General features: G+C 38.5%; 1 protein-coding gene across 3 annotated transcripts in view; it reads right to left on the bottom strand.

The window, feature by feature from the left end:
* LOC118411104 (inactive tyrosine-protein kinase PEAK1-like) overlaps positions 1 to 24,181 on the bottom strand; it is a 35,834-nt gene that overhangs the window by 6,545 nt on the left and 5,108 nt on the right. The window contains exon 1 of one of the 3 annotated variants that reach the window (XM_035813139.1): positions 9,662 to 9,682. The exons of the other annotated variants lie outside the window; for them this stretch is intronic. The gene's annotated coding sequence lies outside the window, so the exon portion shown is untranslated. Of the gene's footprint in view, positions 1 to 9,661; positions 9,683 to 24,181 lie in introns of those variants that run through there. 3 annotated transcript variants of the gene reach the window in all.

Below are 24,181 nucleotides of genomic sequence, written 5' to 3'. Positions count from 1 at the left end.
TACTACTGTGTGCCAGTTGGCATGTGATCACAATGTTTCTTCTTAGTCTTGGCTCAGATCACACAAATCTGCAATACAGGCAGCCAGACTTTCAACACTGTTCACTCTGTGCTAGAAAGAACGAGACATTGTCACAATCACAACAGCTGAAACTTGCTTAATCTACTGGTAACTGTTGCTGTTCCAAAAATTGACCATACGATTACGACATTTGAAAAATAATTGTCGACATTTGAAAAATAATTGTTGAGGAACGCCAGGAATCAGACTTGTGACCTCTCGATCACTCACTCAGTCACTGACAGCCATTCTACGCCACAAGGGCTCAGACCAAAATAAAAGTCAAAACCATGAAAAGCAAAATCAAAGTGAACACAGGAACACCAAATGGCAATTACTCAGTTGCTCGAGCAATTGCTATTTGGCGTATCTTACTACCCGGATGTCTAACTCTAACCTTTATCGAGGATCACAGGAGCAGACGTATGGTTTGGAACATCAGAATATCAAGATTTAATGATATCATGCCCATAATGCTATCCATCACCAATATTCTAACTAAGACCTTTGACACCTAGCATCTGGGAAAGCCATTTTATTTATGACATGGACCATGAAGTATCTGTAGTCACATTTTTGGCAGTCTGTCAGAAGCATACAGTTCTTAAGTTATACACAAAATGTCTACAGCTAGTCCTTGCAAAGACAAAGTGTACATGTACAAAGCAAGACAATGTGCACACAATTTCACGCCGTTCTACCTAATGTAGTATACAGAGAAATGAAATACCTTAACCTTAGATCGACCGAGGCTTGCCAAACAAAGTGCATACTTCGTTCGTAGCACAACTGTCTGGATCACGTCCTATGGCAAAGTGCCACAACATTTGGCAACAAGATTCAAAGTCGGTAGTCTGTGCTATTCGATCTGTTACCAAAATAACATCACATACCCCACAGATGTGAACATGCGAGTGTTAGTGAAGTGTACATAGACTTCAGTTACGATCTGACTGTTAGGTAAAATGCCATGACATTTGTATGTATATTTGATATCCCAGTCTCTCAATATCTGCTATTTGCTTCCTGACTTTTTTCATCTTAAATGCATTTATCAAGGATAAACTGTACCGGTTAAGGCAAGGATTCATACAATGTAAATAATAAAATGAACAATGATGAAGAACATTTAGTGGTGAAATGGCCCTTAGACTATATTTTACATTTTCATATTTGTTGTCATATACCAAGGACGTTATATAACGTCCTTGCATATACATGACAGGTAAAAACAACTTTTGTAAACAAAGGATGACCTTGCATATACAACTGTAGGTCTGTCACATTTCTTTCTATCAATAAGTAACAAACAGGGAGCTTTCAGTCACAGAGAAATGCTATTTGTGATTGGGTGTGCATTATGCAGTGGCACTGAGACTGGTTATAATATTGCACTGAACATCGTCCTGTCACACTTAACCTTTGCACATCTACCTACAGTCTTTGTTTAAAAAGTGATCTAGAGACAAAGTGCTGACTACCATACTTGGTGGCGATGTGGATTGCTTGTATCATTTTCAGCACACTGACATTACTCTATTGAAATGTTTTAATATACATGTGTTGATGTACAGGTAGACACATTTGGACAAGGATATCTGAGAGTAATGTCTTCCCTATGACCTCCCAGACACCGTGGTATGCAGGAGCACATGTCTGGTAACAAGTGCAGTCAACCTTTAGCTCCTGATTGGAAAGGGCTGCAGGGTAGAAAATCCTGTAGTGATCTTGTTTTATTCAAGGCTCGTGGAGAAAATAAAAGAGGGTGTGCATGAGGGGTTCCAACAACGCTTTACACTAAATTCAGTGGAAAAATCTGTATTCAAGTATTATGCTAAGATCAAGGAGGGCAATAAATTGGAATTTAGTCCCCTCGCTACAAATTATATTAATAAGACGGCTTTCCGTATGAAATTACATGACATCACAATATCAGGCCTATGGAAAAATGTGGACCCTTAAAATATATAATGCAATGTACTACAATTGTAATGTATATCATCATTAGACATATAGCTTGCAAAAAGTATTCTCATCTCTATTTCTTACGATTAAAACATATTTCACCTGACTTAAAAACCCTATCATAACCTCATCAGTCTTCAAAATGTAATCATACCTTCTGCAAGGAACATGGGACTTCCAAACACTCCCTTGACATTTGTCTAACCTTTATAACATTGTACAATCAAGGCATGAAGAGTCACTTGGGCCAGGGGGCAAAATAAAGGTTCGCTCTCACTGATTAAATCATGGATGCTAGAAATGATTATTTCAATAGATGACTTCTGTTTCAGGGGTATCGTAATAGGAACATGACCTACGATTTAGTACATAAAACCAGCTCAATCATATTCTTTTATGGGGGCATGACTGAGCATGCAAAAATATGTACTGGAAGAATTTCTCCAGCTGTTTACAAAAATTGTCTACATTGTGCCTTTTTCTTCTGTGACAGTCTATTTTTTGGGTATCTAACTTTGGGTATCTCACTGGCCTGTCTCAAATTGCAATAGGAAATTGCTCCAACTTTGCGAATTTGTGCCAATTTTTCCTTGCGGTCAATTTGAAATGCGATGCATTGGAATATAATGCAGGCCAAACAAATGTTCACAACAGAATGTCACATCCACACTTTTAATACAAGATAGATCACTTTATTGGAAATTGGAGTGTTGCTACAGAATCAAAAACAAATGCTAAAAGAAATCTATCAGAAAGAGATTTGAAGTGATAACAAGATCATTTCACCCATTTTTGCCATTTTGCCAATTGAAAATTAACATTTTTCAATGTAAAAAAGTTATGGTTTTAGGTGACAAATTGCACGAAAGGCACCTGTTTGCGAATGCCTGAGCACAACTTGGTGCAGTCCAGTAAGCCCCACTTAACTGTGAATCAGAAAGGACTCACTGTACTACTCAAGTCAAGTCAAGGTCAAGAACATGGATGACATCTCTCATTCCCTGTGATTGGTTTTTAACATGTTCCAGGGAAGGGCTGTTGAAAACAGACATTGAAACATATTGAGGGCACATATTGAAGCAATTTCAGCTGTCCAAATGTTTGAAGACAAACTTTTCCTGACATTTACATTCAGGGCTCAAAATACCACCTGCATATGCAGGTTAGTGCAGGTAAAATTGGAGCTGTGCAGGTATTTCTTATGTGTACCGGCACCTAACCTAGCCTGCACTGGTCCATGTACTAGGTTTTATACATAAATATCCTATAAATTAATGTACGTGTTTGTGGATTGTTATTAGCTGCATTGATTGTTACCACCTATAACTTTTAGTATAAGTATAAAATAATGGTTCCTGAACCATTTTAGTCTGATCCATACTTCCTAAATTCAGAATGGTGCAGGTAAAATTTGTTTGGTGCAGGTAATTTTCAATGCCACGTGCACAAGTGCAGGTATGCAGAAAAAAGTATTTCGAGCCCTGACATTGTATCTAAGCATTACAAATCAAGAGATTTGAAAAGGTAAATTCTAAACAAGGGGATAGAGAAAGCTAGCAATAACTTCAAGTATGAATTCAACATACAAAATGATGTATGAAAACCGAAACGTTCCAATGCAGTACCATAACAAGCCACTAGGGGGCCCAAAATCTAAATCATTGGAAGATCACCAGAGACTTCCCACAGAATATAATCATATTTAAAGGGGCTTGGGGATTTACAAACATCAACCAATCTCTAAAAATCCTGCGATGATGGAGAGAACACTGGGTATAGTACACATGCCCGTAGCCAGGATTTTGGTTGGGGGGGTTCTTTTTAGTACTTGGGGGACCATCGAGCGCCGCAGGCGCGAGCTGCCTAGGGGGGTCCGGGGGTATGCTCCCCCGGAAAAATTGAAATCTTGACCCTCTGAAACGCTATTTACTGCATTTTGACTGGCAGAATTTGCTGGAAGACTAAGCCAAGTTTAACGGCCAAATTTCTATTAAAGATACACAAGGCTTTCGGCATAAGTCTTTAAGGGCGACTCACCCCAACATATTTTCACCGTGTCCAACAGCGAAGATGCGAGACGTCGCATTGGAGGTCCGGGAAATTTTGAAACCTGGACCCCTGAAACGCTATTTCTTGCAATTTCTGGGGCACATTTTCTGGGACTCGATTAGATTGAATGAAATTTCTATCAGTGAAAAATACCAGTCAGTCTGCCTACAAAAAAAGATCTTGGACTGTAGAAAGTGGACCTTTGAGTGTGAAAAAGTGGACCTTTTGGCGTAAGTGGGGGGTTCTTCCGAACCCCCCGAACCCCCCCTGGCTACGGGCATGCGTACGTACTGCCAAAAAAAGTAGAGTGCACCAGGTTATCAGCCAATAAATATTCTTGCTGTGTCACAAGAACAATCCTAAGATGGTAAACCAGCTCCTACTACTCGTTTGTCCTCTCAAAAGTCGAGTTTAGCTTGGGTAAGTTTGAGCCTTGTAGATTCAGCCTAGACTAAGTGTTGATATGAGTGGCATATAAACGGGCTATAAACTGTCCCAGAAAGGTGGAATGTTGGCCCAGTGTTTATTTTCTCATATCTATGCTGCTGAGGACTGATACTAACAGTCTGTGTGTGTCTCTCTTATCAAAGTTCAAACAGTCGAAAGGTCAGCGCACTTGTCAATACAAACCAAGTAGGGGGGGGGGGGCACTGGTGTAAAATGATGAAGAGTGGCTCAAAGAGATACCAGTGTTAAGAAAAAAAGTTTAAACTTTAACTTATAAACATTGCTTTTGTATACATGTCTTTTACTATGATTCTGTTTGATGTAATTTGCTTAAATTGCAGTAGGTGATCAAGTTTGTAGAGACAAGAGCATTTTTACTCATTTAAGCAAGGACAATGTACATTTGTATTTGTAAAGAAGTTCCTGACTTTGTAAAGAAGTTCCAGATTACATGGGGAAACAGAAGAAAACACCATAAATTTGAATGTGTCCAATATTGCCGGAGATACGGTGCATACTTTTTAGAAATTCTTTTTTTTAAATTTCAGTCCCACAGATTTGTTTGTGAATTGCCACGAATCTAGGTGTGTACTTAAATTGACTTTAATTGAGGGAGTAAGGTATACTATACACACTTCTTAACCCCCACATCTGTATCTATAAATATAGTATAATTTTGAATGAGAAAAAGTTTAAAACTATGAAATGTTTTCAAACAGCCAGTGCCAGGCTAAAGGAGTCAACTTCAAGACACAGTGGCTGGAATGTTTGGGTAACACTACCTCTTAACCTATTCAGACCCCCTGCTTCGCAAAACAGCTGTTTTAGTCCAGAGCTGCTAGAATACTTCACTCCGACTTGTGTGTAGATTCAGGGGACACGAAACTGTCTTTGACAACTTTTACTAATCAATAGATGCAGAGTTTATAATAATTCTATTCATAATCATTTTGGAATACAAAATGTATGTCTTCACAGAAATATTGAAAGTTATCTTGAAACAGTTCCAACACAGTTGAACATGGTCGTAACAGAGAAGATAGACACTATATGTAGAGTAGCAGGGAAATTCCTCTAGCTCTTTTTGACAAGCATAACAAACTGCAGACCACAGCTTAGCATCCCGTCCTTTGGACCACAACCCTTTCTCACCAGGTAGCACCGGTGCATATCCGCTGAGCGACAAACGGGATCCAAACTTCCAACCTCTTGGTCCAGAGTCAGGGTTGCTTATATATGTATCTTTGACTATGCACACTATCCCTTACAAGCAATTCTTAGGTATGACGTTAAACATTAAACCCTCAAGATATATGTACACATTGTATTCTAGCTTAGCCTACATGTAAGACAAATACATGTGCTGCCCAAGTTGAAAAGAACTCTAGCAACCCAAAATTAATGCATTCTTTACTTACAGGTAATATTCTCACCTATCTGAATTGAAATCCAAGTAAACTGACTTAAAAAAAATACTCCGTTAGTCCTACACAATAATACACTGTGTTGTAAGATATTCTTAACCATTAGCAAGTAGTTCAAGATTGTCCCTCTCTGAGCCTCTTAAGTTATATATCCATGTTGTGATCATTAGTAGCCTTCTCACCTGTCTGAAAGGTAGACATGTCTCTATTGTGGTGGGAGTGTTTGGAGATGAAAGTCCACAGGGCTTATCTACAAACATGTATGTTCTCCTTGACCAGTGGCCCATCCCAAACCTACAGGCCTGGGGGCCACACTTGATAGGCAGTACACAGCACCTAATACTGCTGGGGATTTCTGTAAATACACCAATTTTCTGGGGGTTAGGTTTATAATTACTTCACAAGCTCCTGTTTGAGGAGAGACCTTTTAAGTGGGACAACATTACAAGGGTCTTGTACATCCTGGAAAATTCTATTATTTTGTTGTCTACGCCAAGGCAAGAAGGTTACATGTACAGTTTTTGGTAGTGTCCAAGATTGTTGTAAATACACCAATTTTCTGGGGGTTACAATCTTACTTACATGTAGGTTTATTCCGAAGCTCCTGTTTAGGGAGAGGTCTCTTAAGTGGGACAACATTATAATGGTCTTGTATATCCTGGAATATTCTATTAAGTTTGTTACCTTTGAAAAGAAGGTTATGTTTTTTGGTAGTTGTCCACAATCGTTGTAAATATACCAATTTTCTGGTTTGTTTCATGCCGATTTAAGGAGCTCCTGCATGTTTGGGGAAAGATGTCTTAAGGTAGGATTTCAGGGTGGCTGAGGAGTTTTGGGGGGTGTTTTTGGTCTTCTAAAATTACCATCTGAGATAATGTATGGACCTTGATTTTTTCTAAGGTAGTACCCTAACACATAAAGATAATTTATGCAAATTGGTATGATGTCACAATGACGTCATCAACTACTTTTAGGCCACGCCCATTTTTAGAAAAAAAAGCCTAAAAAGCCTAAATTTTGACTTGTATTTTGTCTGTTATTATTGAAACTTTTCAGAAATGTGCATAATAGTGATTTGAATAGATCTGTGCGTGGATTTTATCATACCTTGTCATGCTGATTTTTTATTAATTTTTTTCCTGAAATTTTAATTACCCCTTATGCTAACAGCATTTGGGAGCACTAAATAGCATTGTTTTGCGTCGGGAGCGCACGAAGTTTTTCCTTACAGGGTAAATTTCATAATAAAACTAATTTCACACATTTTCGATGAACAGTTTTTCAAAAATTAGGCCGTAAAAATCAAGTTGTTGTGGTAGTAGTGACGTAATCCACTTTTACAGGTTGTAAAAAGACCAAAGTGATGTTTTTGAGGTCAAATTTGAATTCAGCATGTGCCAAAACCCCTGTATACTAATTTTTTTTCTTGTATCTTCAAGGATAGGGAAAATATGGTGATTTTGCATATTTAATTAGTGGACTCTGATTTTATTACCCCTGGAATTCAATTATTCAGGATTATTCATCATTTCTGAACTAGATGTATAAATTTCAGGACAATAATTCAAATCAACATATTATAAAACCCCTGTACACCAATTTTTTTCCTTGTATCTTGTATGAGTACGGAGATATTGTAATCTTGCATATTTAATTAGCTGATCAAGAGAAATTATGCATAATTTTCAGGCCTTTCAATGGCCATAACTCTCTAACGGTATGTCCGATTTTGTTGAAATAAAAAACATTCTATTTGTTTTACTAAGACCTATCCAATGATATCAAGTTTTAAAAGTTATGATGAGTTTGAAATTTTTGCATAATTTTAGACAGCTACTTTGACCTTGAATTTTGACAGACAAAAAGGAACATTTGATGGGAAAGTATGTTAGATTATGAAAATAGAATTACATAGAAAATAACATTGATAGTTATTTTTTGGAAAATATCATTTTGAAATTTTGCTCAGCCACCCTGAGATACTACCTTAAGAGGGGCAACATTAAAATGGTGTTTTGCGTGCAGGAGTATTCCATAAAGTTTGTTACCTTGGGTATGTTTTTGTAGCCTTTGTACATGAATGTATGTAGTTAAACAGTATAGCTCAAGAAGTTATCAATAAATTGTCATCTTGCCATATAAAACTTAAAAGAAATAGTAACTGGTAGATTTTGGCCCACCTAGCTGTTTTCCTTTGCACTGCAGAGGAACATCCATTTTGTATCTGGTTTGTTTGTTAATGAACTTCAAAATGTATAGAACTGTAATTCACTATCATTATAGATTACTGTGTGATTCAAACTTTTTGTTACAACTATATAGTAAATAGTAACCAGACATGTGACAAAGTCCAAGATTTCTACATCTACAAAAATGACAAGGGAAGAAGAAAAAAACATACTACACGGCTGCAACTTTTCCCTGCCCAAATCTTTTTGTGCCAAATTGTTTCCCTAAACCTTTAGCGTCCAGTCGACCATGCACTGAGACCAAGCATACCGGCTTGAGTTTCTAACAACAACGCCTGGCATAGCACACAGCCACCGTTTCCAATGGCCGAGCATTGAAAGGGAAAACGTTTAGTCAACACACGCTGGAATTTACACAGCAAATGCTTGCACCCCATTCGCTACACCGTTTTGTTACATTCTCTTTTGACAGTAGTTGGAGGGGAAAATGCGAGAGCTAATATTTACTGACAATTTTGTGCTTCTTTGCGAAGACAATTAGTAATGTACAAGAGTTCCTCGTACTGAGGTTTATCCAACGTTTCTTTAAAGGCAGGGCTTCATACATCTAAGATATTGACAGTAGCATACATGTACAAGACATTTGTAAGAGCATACAAGACATTAGCACAAGCATGCAAGATGTTTGTAAGAGCATACAAGATGCTTGTAAGACCATACAAGACGAATTTAAGAGCATACAAAATGCTTGTAAGAGCATAAAAGATGTTTGCAAGAGCGTAAAGTTGGACATTTCAGGAGTATACCAGACAACATTTAAGAGCATACTACAGGATTTTGGAATGAATTGAAAGACATTTTAAGAACCTATACAAGACATTTGCAGGACAACTTAAGACTTTCGCAGGTGTGCAAACATTGCCCATATTACATCTGTGCAGTGCCCTAAAAACAATTAACCACGATCACTACTAGACAGGTCCTCGAAAACTTCCTTATTGCAAGTCTATAAAAGACTGATTTACTGAAACTTCACAAAGGAACTGAACATGTAACAAATCATTTGTAAAGGTTTTTGCCGATAAGAACTGTTGTATATTTTGACATTGCAAAATTTCCGTCAGCTGTTTTGGGGATTTTCACTTCCTTCTTCTGCCAAAAACCAATTCTTTTGTTTCAAAAAGATTCAATATTTCAAGCATTGTAATTTGTAGGGGAAATAGTCACTGTCACTATACAAGTTTTAAACACTAATTCACAAGCATTAGTTCACTTTCCCAGTTTAAAAGCAAGTATATCAAAATAAAAGCAAACTCAAAATCTCTTTACCTTGTACGATTTGCCTGATGAATGAAAAAAAAATCACTTTTTAATTGGAATTACTCTGGAATATGAACCAACACATAGCTTTACAAGACAATACTTTTTTTCCACAAAGAATTTTTATACTGAAAGAAACAGTCAATGTCCTTACCTAATAATTATGTGGTTATACAACATTCAAAGAGAGAAAAGCAAAAACCTTACCTGCCATGGCTAGCACTAGACACAAAGTGGGTGGTAAGGCCACCTGTTTATGCAAATGAGCTGCTACTGAGACCTGATTGGCTAGGATAAGTCACATGACTGTCGGTCCATCATTTAATATCAGTTCAATAGGGGCTGACGCCTTCAGTACACAACTATTGTGTACATCTTTATGTAAGAATGTAAATGATACTGTGTTTTTGGTGCGGATACACTATTTGCTTACATCGCAGCTTTCTTTTGATTTCATCTATATGGGCCACCTTTACAGCTTTGTTGTTTCTTCACTAGAGTTATACAAAACAACAACTTCAAATAAATGAAAAGTGAACAAAACGGTCAACATCTCTTTATGGAAACTGTAAATGCATTTAAATTTGCAGTAATTAAATCTTTTGCAGAAAGGAGTAAATGCTGTGTTTGAGCAAGGACGTTATGTGATACAACGTCCTTGGTTTGAGGGAGTTCTAAATTTGCAATAGCGCTATAGCCACATACTGTACAGTAATGTGGTAACATCAGTGATTTTGAGTTTGCAGTGAAGCAGTCACTGTGACCACTGTGCACATAAAACTAAGGCAAAAATTTCAAGAGTTACAGTTAATGGTACAAAAGAAGTTCTTAAGACCCCAACAAAACTCTTTTATAATGCTTTTCCTATCCCTAACCCTTTGGACTAACATTAAGAGGGAATAGCTTGTTGTATTGACAAAAGGGGCTGTCCATAAGCTTGTTAAATTCCAAGGTTTAATGGAACACAACATAGATAAAGAAATGTCAACTGTCCAATTGTACCAGTTAGATAATCATCTAATGATGTACAGTAATAAAGAACTGACCTATGTGATCAATCACACATAGACAATAGTTTGGAACAGAAATGGGGACAAGGCAAATAAAGCTTTGAGGATTACAAAACAGTTATCTGAGATTGTACAATGTACATTTTGTAATTCTTGGTGACTTATCGAAATTGAACTGATGCAAAAAGACTGTAGAATGGCTGTTAAACAGTGTTTATCTGCAGTGTGCAAGGAAACTGCAAGGTGGCCCGAAATCTAATATTTGTCAAACCTGTACAATTGACCAATTCTGCATAAGTATCACCTGGCCATTTTTTGGTAATAGTGCATTAAATCAATTTTTCCATTGATAACTGAATACTGTCTATCACTGATACTATCAGTAGCAACCTTTCTACTATGAACATTTTTTCCAAACACTTTGAGTCATAATTTGATTTTTTTCACAAGGATCCACAAGAGAACTCTTCAGGACCTCCAAGCTACTATTGAGCAAAAACCTTCACCACTTCTTCCTTACATTAAAAGCTATCTACCACACAAAAATCAAGACCATGGCATGTCCAGAGCAAAAGATACAAAAAACAGAAGTTCTGCTGCAATACCTCCATCTTCCCAACACCTAAAACAGCAAAATATCTTTATAATCCATAGAGAGGTTCCTGACCACAAATATATCTGGAAATACAAACAAATAGAGAGACACATACACACACATATACAGCGGCGTTCGCGCCATAGTTAACACCCGTCACTGACGCTGACGATTTCTGACGCGTCACTGACGATTTCTGACGGACATTATTCCGTCACAGCAATTTTCTGACGCGTCACTGACGGAGACTGTCGCTTTTCTGACTGGTCAGCGTTATCAAATGACGAACCATTCATATGCAGGCCGCGGTAACATCACAGATTAGTGGGAGGAGAACTAATTTGCGTCATGCTGCGCAGAAACTTGCCGATACCAAAACTGAACAGCGGAAAGAGACGGCGATCTTGCCTGCATTTCAGTAGATCGAATTATACAGACATTTTCTTCTGTTACTGCTTGCTAAGAGTGGAGCTGTTTTATCTTACTTTATCAATTACTTATTTTGCTCATTATCTCTTTATTTGCCTGTTAATTATTGTTGTTGATTTTATCACGAAAGTATCATTCCTCGATAAAACTCCCGGCCGGGAGGTAGTGTAACGTAACATTTGCAAAAAAATCGGAGCAAAATTGTCAACAGCAATCACGTCCAAAAGCTCTCGTAGTAAAAGAGTTCTGTGGTCGGGAAACATTCTCCGGATACCTATTTCTTTGAATAGAATAAAGGTGAATCCAAAAAGTCAACCCGAAGAACGCGGAAATATATATATATATTTTTTTTTGCAACGCAAAGCGCTAAGCACGCCCATCGGTCAAACACTGGCGGCAGACCAAACAAGCGAGCTGCAGGCCATAATCGACTACAACAATACATTTTTGGCTGGGCTACCTTCATATAATTATTGTGCAAGAAGTAAAAATATCATATTAAGTCGAGTCCCGATATTTTTAAGTTAAATACGGCGTAAACTTCAACTGAAAACTTTGCCATGTTTAGCTGCTCCATTACGGACGACGGGCCCACCATTGCGTAACAGTATGTAAATATTACATGACGCTTGCAGGAATTACGTCTATGGCTATGTCTATGAGAATTCCAATACGTAGCTACATTCTTTGCAGGGTTGGCTTTCGCCATTTAAACATTGGCTAAAGTTTCAATGTTGAAAATCACGAAAGGAACTAACTAAAGCCAACGTCACATTTCCACAAAGTGGCCCGCTCTTTGTACAAGAAAGACCGGTAGACGTAATTACCACTATTGTCTTGTCGCCGTACACAATATGTGTATTCTTTCGTTCGGCTTTACTTTAACGTGTGAAATTATTGTTGATGTAAAGAATAAATTTCTACACGCTCTAATGCGCAAGTTACATAACTTTACAAATTATTTCGATTTACATTGACAACTTCTGTCAAACACACAAGGGGTAACACACAAGTACAATAATAAAGTACCAAAGTAGTGAGGGATTAACAGTTGTCTATAGCCCTTTACAAAAGACGTAAAGGATACAGGTGGAAATAATCGTTTGTTATGTTAAAACTGTATGTACAAGTAGGGGGCGAATTTGTGAACAGCGGCGTGGTCGGTAAACCGTAAAGGGGCCGGCTGACTTTGTACAAGAAAGACCGATAGACGTAACATGTATGTGTATTCTTTCGTTCGGCTTTACTTTAACGTGTGAAATTATTGTGGATGTAAATAATAAATTTCTACACGCTCTAATGTGCAAGTTACATAACTTAACAAATTATTTCGATTTACATTTACAACTTCTCTCGCTCTCGGTCAAATTGTGAAAAATGTAACCAACATTTCATATGACAAGCATGCATAGTTACCGCGCAAGTTACTCTAATGAAGAACATTATTACATGACAGCATTATTGCATGAGCCAACTTACAAGGAACTTTAACAAGAAAATTCACTAGGCACATTAATTCACCATTATTTCAATTGTTATGATATAATAAATGGAGACCTTTATATAAGCATAATCTTTAGGTACTGTTATATGTAATTAATATTTCTTTGTCATATATTCATTATGTTTTTTTTTTCAAGTGAAACAAGTGTAACTTCCCAGACTAACAATAAAACAAGGACACACATTTTCAAAACGTTTAGATTTTTATGAGTTGGTGAATTTACAAATGACCCGAACTGACAGGAAGTACATCGTTGTCGGAGCATGGTGTTGTCTGAGCAACTGATTCACTACTACAAGAGGTCGGAAATGCTTTCAAAGTGAGATTTAATCACCCATGGCATAATTCGTGATCAATTGTGAAGCTTCCAGAGTTTAAACACTGTTATCTTATATGACGAGGACGAAAGATACCAAATGAATCATGGGATAGCATTAGCATGAACCATGTAGTTGGCCGCATGCGCACATGCAGTTTCTTTGTTAGCTATATTGGTTCAGAAGTCCGATTGATACTCTTCTGGTAGAGCAAGGACGTGGGTAGAGGGAGTATCACGATGCCCCAGTCTCTCCCACTCGTGTCAGTCCTTCGGGTGATAGGCCTTCTCAAACTAGGTTTTGGGCCAAGCGAAATTGAGAGAATTCTGCAAAGGGAGGGTTTGCGTGGATGCCGACAAACAGTTAGTAAATTAAAAAGTAGGATAAATGTGACGGGGGCGATTGTGTACCCAAGGCCAGGAAGCAGTGGAATAGCAAAGCTGCAGGTGGAGCACCTAAACTACATCGATGATTCATTGAAGCAGAACGATGAACTGACGTCAGTGGACTTACAGCGATTACTGATCGACAGGTAGATACGCTTTTTTAGACTCCCTTGCAGTCTTCGGAATTGGGCTGTGTTTTTTTTTGGGGGGGGGGGGGGGGCGTTGGTCCCCGATTTTCAACGTTGGCTATGTTCTCTTGTGCCGGGAAAGGAAGATTGCTGTGAAAGGGAGTTTGCTGTGATAGCCTGTCTTTCCCCGAACTGGGCAGACAGGCTATCACGGCAAACTCCCTTCCACAGTAAACTTCCTTCCTCGACAAACGCCCTTTCCCGACACAAGAGAACATACCCAACAACGTTGAAGCTTTTTGCTGTTTTTGTAATCTCTATATCAGGTTCACAAGTCAACAATTAGTCATTTTATACACAACGTCGCTACTTTTTTCTCGCTTCGATGTTCCTGCCGCTTCTTCGCTTTGCTTTTTTGTAATTCTGCAAATTTGATGCTGTGTAATGCCACTCAAATACTTTCAAATTTGGTAAAATTATGTAATTCTAGTTGACATCATATATTATTGCGTGCAAGGCGGAGAGATGATTTTAAACGCCCAGTAATGCAATACGGCTTCATGTTTGAATGTGGATGTCACGAACGCATTTCTTCCTAAAACTCAAAGCCTGATCTGAACACCGATTTTCCTTTGTACAGGTTTGGTTTGTCTGTGTCCCTGTCGACAATCAAGAAGTGTCGCTACAACATGGGGTGGGTGAAGACTAAGGCACAATACTGCCAGGTCAGTATCAATGTAATTTTGTAGTTTACAACTAAAGGACAGTGTTATTTCGTAAACTATAGTTTTCGTAAACATTGTCAAAGTTTCACACTTTCCAGTTTCCCGCGAAAAAAGCGTGCCATCCGTGTAACGTCACGCCGAAATGTAGTCTCCAAGCAGACCCTACGGTGCCTTAGAAATAGTATCAAAGCTGGCCAGGGACTTGGTATACGGGCACCAGGTGCCCGTTTGACTCCCATAGCCGGCTATCTCCCTTTGGCCGGCTATACTCCCTTGCCAGCTTTGAAACTATATTCTAAGGCACCGTAGGGTCTGCTTGGAGACTAGCCGAAAATGACCAACGGGGCGCCACTCTCGCGATTCGCGAGATGTGAGTTAGTGCGAGATTATGCGAGACTTGAAGGTACTAGTAAACATGGCGTCTCGGTAATCAGCGAATTTTGAACTTTCAGTGGGAAAATTAGGGCGTACCAAAGGCGTACATACCAAAAACTTGGCGTGCACTTTCTAATATTTTTAGCAAAGGGCGCCTGCTGTGCAGAGAGGAGCAAGTAAACGGTTAACTGTTATTATATGTTAACGTTAACGTTGTAACGTTATATACATGATTTTGCAATGTTGTGGTGGCATGTAAATGTCACACCTGCGTCCTCAGTCATACTGTAGTGATATGTAAATTCCATGTCATTACGACTATTTTGTTTTGTACATGTGCTTGTGTAGGCTACTGTGCTGTAGAAAGTTGTTAACGTTATACTTGCAAAATTGTGGTATTTCATGAGCAATGCTAGATTTATGATAGTAGAGCATGATCTGAACTGTGATGGTTAGATCTGTTACAGCTTATACATCTTTCACCAATGTACCTACAAGTGCTTTCTATAAACAAAGACTTATCAAAGACACTCTTTTCAGCTTCGGTCATCGACATGGTAAAAATATGTATCACGGTCTCGCCTTCAAAAAAAAATTTTTTTTGCTAATAGAAATGTCATTAAAGTAAGCTTAGTCTGCCAGCAAAATTTGCCCATAAAAAAGCCAGAAATACCATTTTAGAGGGTCAAGACTTCAAAATTTTCATAGTATTCCCTTGTGCCGCCTTCGGCGCTCGAAAAAGTGTTTCAGAGAGTCAAAATTTCAATCTTCTCATGCCCCCGCCTCTGACGAGTGTTGCCAGCCTTCCAAAATTTAGCGTAAACTGTTGACAGCCTTTCTGAATTTAGCGTAAAACATTGCCGGCCTCGTGAATTTAACGTAAAGCGTTGTCGACCGTCCAGAATTTAGCGTCAAGTGTTGTCAGGATCCCCCATGCAGACCCTCTTCTTCTTTAGGGTGGATTTTGCCTTATCACATTAGTTTTGGGGTCTCCAGAGGATGTCATCCATAAAATTAAGTCAGTGTGGCCTAACTAGGTAAATAAATCTATGTTGTGTTGACTTTCAGTTATTGTTCAGTAGAAATGTATAGAGACTAATCATGTTCACAAAGACCAAGTACTTTACAGGACTGGTTCGAAATGGAACATTCCAAAATACATGTTTTGTAACTTTCCATTAAAGGTATTCTTTCATATAATTCATTAATTCAGGTAATCCGACATATCAACAAAGAAAAGCGACTCCAATGGTGCCAACAGATGGTGATGCAAGATGAGACGTTCGACGATGTCGTGTTTACAGATGAGACAATCATCTTCCTGGATAACCACGCCAAGCTTTGCTTTCGGAAGAGGTGGGACAAAGTCAAAGATGGGGAACTCTACTCACCAAAGTTGAAGCCGCGCCCAAAACACCCCATCAAGGTCTACGCTTGGGCAGGGATATCAAAGCGCGGACCAACTCCAATCATCATCTTTAATGGGATAATGGACGGAGATTTCTTCTGCCGAGAAATCCTGTCCGACACTCTTAAGGACTTTCTCCAACGCGTGTACCCAGATGGCCATCGGTTCCAACAAGACAACGACCCAAAACACCGTAGTAAGAAAGCAGTATTCAGAATGAAGAACGAAGGCATCAATTATTGGCCAACCCCAGCTGAGAGCCCAGACCTTAATCCGGCAAGTACATTTTTGTTTGAAATGTACTTAATACATACACAATACTGACATTGCTGTTGTTAGAACTTTTTATTCGGGGGTTATTATTTTCTCAATTTCAGAATATTCTGGTACATTTGCACATTGAAATGTGTATTTTCTCGGGTTGGTATGAAATACATTGTTGTATACAAGTTAAAACATGGTGTATCACCCTTGAAGACAACACAATCCTCGAGCACATTTAAGAACCCACCACACTTATCAAAAAGAGTAGATAACCTTCTCGGTGTGAGTGGATCAAGTAAATCTGTCCAGATAAGCAACTTGTTCTGTTCAGTAGTAAAAACCTGGTGTGTTACGCCCTAAGGCGGTTTCCGGGTATGCAAAACAAACAAATCACATATTAACACTTGTTCCCAAAACTTTTTTTTAGATTGAATGTGTCTGGCACGAACTCAAACACTTTCTGAGGAAGGAGGTCAAGCCTCGGACACTGGACGCCCTGACAGAAGGCATCTACCGCTTCTGGGACGAAAGGATGACCCCGGAGAAATGCCAGAGGTATATCGGCCATCTGAGGAAGGTGATACCTGTTGTAATCGAGCGCAAAGGCGCCCCGTCTGGATATTGACAATAACAAGTTTATTGCATACTAGTATCTATGCCCCATTTGAGCTTAATATGCAGTAACTTAGACCAGACAATGATATGTAAGCTATGCTATGCTGTAGTTATCTATAGTTAACGCGCTTCATGTCTCCTTCTAAAATGTGTATATTTCTGTTTTGCATGTGTAGTGTTGGATGTCCATCGCTATGCGATGATGACGTCAATGGTGCCGCAAGTGTGCTCGTAGCCCAAATGCTGAGGAGTGTGTAGTATTATTATGTATCATACTTATCTTGTACATGCATCTTTGTACAGTGAGCAATCTTCAGTAGGTGAGCTCCTTAGACACATGATGTAGTTAGAAGTCTAAAATTTGCATACTTAATTCAATGGTTTTCCATGTTAGAAGATTCAAATTCTAAGAAGTTTGAACAATGATGTCTTTCCATCTTTATGCTAGATTAGACTAGGCAAATAATTGATTAAGTTGTGGTTTATAACTTTATACTCAAGGTGACAAAGGCAATGTTGTTTCTTTATACACGGGCACATTTCAGTGATATACCTACTGTACTTTCAGCATTTGATTGATTGCAGCATTTGATGGTCCATCGGGTTGCTGTGGAATGATGTTGGCATGCTATTGTATAAAATAACATTAGTTATATGTATTGTACATTTGTTGTTGTTCTGAATAGTTGTAGCTATGTGGAAATATGTTACAAATGTTGCATAGTTGCTACGTAAAAACATGTTATAAATTATTAATTACAGGAAAACATGTTAGAAATGTGCCCAAGTTATTTACTCCAGCAAAGCTTTTAAAACAGTTAAAAGTAAATAAAACTAGAAAGGCAGACATTTGCTCTTGATGTACCGTTTTACATGTACTGTTTTACATGTCAATGTAGAAATTGACCTATTCCAAAACATCTTCCCACTCCAAAATGGATTCTAATCTAAGTTCATTCCAGCGTAAATGTCTTCTTCCCCAACTTCGGTCTGTTACTCCATCATATTCGTACTGAAATATAGCTGCCGATGACCACTGTTTGATTCACAGAATTCGAAACTACAAAGCTAAAAAGTTGTCTGAAACCCCGATCGCCAGATTTTCCTTTGTTGATCTTTGTTCTTGACGAGCTTGGCTTGGAATCAAGACGCCGAAATACAGACAAAAAAATCGTGCCCACAGTTTCTATTAATTGTTGATACTGTGCTCCAGTTGTCGACCAACCTGTATTTGACGTTCATAATCCTGAATCGGTGTTTGCACTTTCATAAAAAGGCACTTTGTAACAAATAACCGAAAACCGACGTTTCCAGAAGCAATGTTGTGACTCGCTTGGGATTTCACAAGCAGCACGGGGGAACAGTATTTTTTAAGAAAATACAAACACTTTTTTTTTGTCAAATGAATAAAGTATGAAATCAAACACTCTGTAAATATGTGTCCTTTTTATTCATGCAACTTATCTGATAGATAATTGTGCAATTTTGTACGGTTTGATTAGAGCACAATTGCACCGCAAGTAGCATTTCCACCCATACTATAATCGACTGTCCCGATGACCCGAGATGACCTCCAAGGCGCCGCCATTTTGCCAATCCGCGCTGCCGTCAGAACTAAACACAAACTTGCCAATTTCTCCTTGATTTCTCGCTAATTAATATTGTCTCAACATTTTCGAGGTTTCTTGACCATGCAAAAGTGAATTTCTACCGAAAACGATTAATATTGCCTTGCCGACTTTCGGTAAATTCGCCGAAAAAAATTGTTCACAAGCCGCGCGTTATATTAATTTTCTCTACCGCCAAGTACTCGCTCGCGAACTCTAAGATCTCGCGAAGTTCCGATTTGCCCAAACTCGCGAAATTAAGTGCTCGCGAACATAAATGAACTTTACAGTAATTACGCAGTGTTTGCGTTTTCGAATTTCCGTAATTACGGCGATCTTTACCATGGTGGTACAATGTTATTGTAGACGTTTACCGTGGACTCAAATTATAAGGACGGATTTAATAAAACCGCCTTGATTATTAGTATACTCTAAAAATTAATTAATAAAAGATTTTACCGGAATCAATTCTTGTCTTCCACTTACCGCCAAACACGATAATGTTTTGTTTTGTTTGCAACAATCTCCTGTAATCACCTGCGAAAACTCGCACGCCGACGGGAAACACACCCTTGTAGTTAGTAATGAACTACAAAAAAAGCATCGTATATGTTGATCTTGCATAAATTTGACAGAAAGAGACAGTTGGCTCATTCGATCTTTAGGCGGGCACCTGATTTATAGACAACAAGTATCAGGTTATTTTTGCTGTCAGTTTTCCTCTTTGCTGCTTGGCTGTCAAAGAATGATTGAATTTGCGTTCTGCGAAGTTTCAGACAGTCCGGCGCGGGCGGCACGATCTTCAAACAGCCGCGATCTGTCAATCAAGATCGCGCATCGTGGGAGAGTGTACACTTGTAGTGGCCGTCCTCGGAGTTGCTGTTTCGCGCCCGATGTATCAAATCGTATGATCTATAATTCAGTTACATCCAGATCCCAGATGACTATCGCTATTTTTGTTATAGCTCTCAAATTTTAGTCAAATCGTCGGCTTAATCGCAAATCGCAGTTTGAACCCGCAGAGAAGTTGTGCTGCTAGCATTCTTGTTTGTGTACACGTGAGGTACGTTCGGGTCCAACATTTTTTTTTAGCTTGCGCTGTTCTTCATATTTTGCCGTATTTTTCTGTGTTCCGTGGATACATAAAAACGCTGACACAGTTTTGTAACATCGGATATCATTGCTAGCTTTTGAAACTGCGTTACGATCATATACGAGTATTCATTTTGCTACGTAGATCGCAGTTTACAACTTACTTTCCCCTCCCATAAGCGCGCGGCATATCCATGTCAGCTACGTATTTCGAGGGTCAACGACCTAATTCTACCGCAACATCGCAACGAAAACTCGCACACAGGAGGTGACAAATTGCTATTGTCTTGTGCCGGTGCAAAATAAACATGAAACCTGACCCGATCTCATACATATCATTAACGCTGACGCTGACTGGTCAGCGTTTGACTCTGACGAATTCTGACGGGCGTCTGACGATGTCTGACGGTTTCTGACCAGTCACTGACGATTTCTGACGCGTCAGTGACGATTTCTGACGCGTCACTGACGCTGACGGGTGTTAACTATGGCGCGATCGCCGCTGTATACACACACAGACACATTCACACCAAAAACAATACCTCATTTTTCATGGAGGAAACAAATCCAACTTGCACCTGTTTTCTGAAAACTCAGTTTCTGCAGCAAGCCTGTTCCAGTGCCCTTTACTAAAGGCTTTCGCAGCCCTAGTCCAGGCAGGTCATTGATGGATGCCCCCTACTGGCTACCATTATCATCAACCTACAAGCCATCTGGGGCATTATGGGTTATTTACCAGTGGTCATTAATGTGCAAATGGCAGCCACAAATTCACCAGCCCTGAATGCTACATTTTAGAAGATGTGGAATGGATGACACATTTTTTTTGTGGTGTATAATTTGAATTTGAATGATTTACTGCAATTGTGCCAAGTCTATGATGACTTTCTAAATTTCTTTTGCCTGTGTCTTGAAGCGCAGAAGTTCAAAATTCTTGCTCAAATAAAAAAAAAACATGAATGAAAATTGCAAGAGAGTCTGACATCATGCAAGGAAGAAGTTAAAAATTCAATAGACACAGAAACATAATTATGTTGTAATTGTTGGGAAACAGAGGACATACATGCATATGCATTACAAAATGTTCTACAAAATTTCTTGAAACTGATGTGTTTCGAGTTGGTGACTCAAAACGATGTAATTCATAATACAGTTTGTGCGGCCTATGATAATAGTCATTTGACAGCTGTACCCAAGCACCTGCCAAGGAGCTGTCAGTAATCAAATTAGGCTTGACGAATGATGGACTAGTGTCAGTGTGGGCCCAGCAGAAATCAACATGACTCCACAGCATGGGGCCTAGAATACTGTATACAGTTTAAACTTTCAAGTTTTTGAGCACTTAATTACATTCGTGGTCGGAGAGGCCAAAGAGTGTTTTGCAGTGTATGGAGTTTGCAGTCTAAACAAAACAGTACAATTACATCCAACAAAATTACCCTCGATATTTCACGTTTCTTGTCATTTTTGTGGTGGTTTCATGTCGTCGACGCAAACTCAAAACCAGTATTTTGTTACGTTACAGTATATGGCTATGGCATAAATTTAAAACCACTGTGAACACCCTACAAATGTATTTTCTCCCCACCATGATATTAAACTGCTGCAAACTTAAAAAGTATTCAAAGTAGTTTCAGACATCTTTTAGGCCAAACCAAGGAGGTTAAAATTTTTTTTAACCTCCTTGGCCAAACCATCTGTTTGTTCATTGAAGCAATAGCTGTGTTGGACTTACTATACTTAGACTATGTACAAAAAATGTAGACAGACCAAAGTTTGTAAAAGCTTATGTCTTTCTTCCAAACATTACCATACAGTCATTACAGAGCTGACAAGTACAATGGCAATGCTATTGGAGGAACAGGTATGTTGATACCTGGATTTGGGCAATAAAATATCCAGTGTTAAATGCCGAGCTGCCTAAAGCTTTAAATGTTTTTATCGTTCAATTCTTTGTTTGGGATGCCATGGTTTGAAATATGTCATTTAAAGCTAATAAAAATATATTCCATATCATAAAAGTTCAGGTCTCTTGCTGTGGTAAGGGATGCCAGCATACAAAAACATTGTTTTTTTTCCAAGGTCAACAAACAAAAACACACTTGCAAAGTTTAAAAAAGAATCAAACTCTTTCATGCCATGCATACCTTACCGTAATGTCCTTTTCTAAGGGCCATCTTTCAATCCTAGTGTATGAACTTGTAGGGACTCTTGAAGAATGCATGGCATGTGAATGGTAAGGTAAGATATTTCTGCAAAGAATTTGTGAAATACAATACATTGTATGTCCACTATGGACTTAACTACTACAGTAATATATCTGCATGTTTTCTTTGCAAGATTATACCAACTGTAAACTATATCTTACACAAAACCAAAGAAAAAGAAACATGTACAAAGTATGTTGTTACAAAGAATTTTGGGGGGAGTTTTGATATGTCATAGTTCGCTCTTGACAAGTTAATTCCTTCCTTGTGTTTTGAAAGTCAAGAGTTGAAATTCCGTTTAATCTGCTGACATTTTGGTATTTCCCTATGGGAGAACTTTGGAATGAGAACTTCAGACAAGCAAAATGACATTTCCACATGTTATTGATAATGCAGTAAGATAGTGCCAAGTGACATACACAAAACGAAGACCATCTCACGACATTTACGAGCTAAAACTCCAGTCCAAAAAAGTGTATCCATAAGATATATAGGAAATTTGACAAATGTTAACAGCCTTATCAACATACCGGGCTACCACAGCCTTGTCAAAAATGCTCATATTGGCATGCGACTGATTCTTGGTAATCCGTGGGGCTTCTAGGAACCTTCTTCAGACTTTGTACCAGCTATACCACACAATACAAATCTAATTTGGCCATCTACATTTGTAGCAGGCAGTACCTAAAGCTTAACAAATACATTCATTGATTGTACATCACAAAAGAAAGCCTCAAGTTTATTTCGCAACAGGCTACAAGTACTGTAATTCTTTATATTTTTGCTGTGGTTTTATGTTATTGGTTATCACGTTGATCTGATTACTGTACCGTATGAGACTATGGCGCTAATCATGATCTTAAAACTACTGGCAACACTCCATTTTCTCCAAGTTATAAAATAAAATAATCCCAAACTTAAAGGCATTTACAGTACATGTATATAATGAAATGAATGACATTAAAAGTCGTGGAGTATCAAGTGAGCGTCTATATTTGCAAGTAACCTTTCAATGAACATGGGGCAAAGATATTAGCTTCAAGCTGTGAAAAACAAAACAGTTGTCTTACCGTAAACTTTTTGAAAATAAAGACAGCCTTTTCTTCAAGGGTTCAAGGTTACCGAGTTACTTCCCAAGCTTTGCGGAACATCCAGTGACTGTGACTGCTAAGTCACAAAAGCCCTTTATATACAACACAACTATGGGAAAACACAGCTTATCAGGTCACTGTTAGATTAGGCATATGAACAGGTGGATAGCACTTTGTCAGACAAGACTATACCATGTAAGGTTGGAGGGGTGTACAGGACTGTACCATTCTCGAGGGATCTAACTGTTTCTAATTTTGCTGAACATTTTTCACAATTCTGACCAGTTATTGAGTTAAGAAAAGAAAAGATTGTATCTTCATCACAGGAAACTTTTTTTGGAGTAATTTTAGTGATGTTCGTATAACAGGTGTGAGATAATTAACCCCCTCGTTATGTTTCCAACCGGAAACCCACATTTAACCCCCTGGCTATGTCTGCCACCAACCTGGTAGTGGTAGCTACCGGTACTGTAAATGCCCAAGTTTGCAGGAATTCGGTTTTAGTACTTTTACGGTAAGTAGAAAACGAAATGAATTAAAGTTCACAATAGCGCTACAGTCATTACTGAAAACAATGGCGCCTTGACAGATAGAACGAAGTTCGCATCTACCACGAAAACCACAAACATAAAACCACCATGGAAATTTCAAGAGTTACAGTAAATACTGTGTTATTTGTGTCCAAAAACCTTCTTGAGGAAAATCAATTTTTCACCTGGCTTTTCTCACAATAGGCAGCTGGCAGGTCTGATTCCCAAGGCATGTCTGATTAACACTGCTACCAAACACTGTTGTAAATGTGATAGCTTTATTCTATCTACAAAGCCATAAAAACACTTGATGGGAAAAACTAATAAAATTTATGTTCTGTTGTTTTTCTCTAGACAAATAAATAGTGTGGGACAGAAACTACAAATTCTGATAAAACAAAAAAATTAATGGTCAACAAAACAGGAGGTCTGCATGTAACAAGA

The sequence above is a fragment of the Branchiostoma floridae genome, chromosome 3, assembly GCF_000003815.2.
Source record: "Branchiostoma floridae strain S238N-H82 chromosome 3, Bfl_VNyyK, whole genome shotgun sequence".
In the NCBI taxonomy this organism is placed as follows: Eukaryota; Metazoa; Chordata; class Leptocardii; order Amphioxiformes; family Branchiostomatidae; genus Branchiostoma; species Branchiostoma floridae.
The sequence above is the reverse complement of the archived record's forward strand: the minus strand, read 5'-3'. Positions and strand labels throughout refer to the sequence as shown.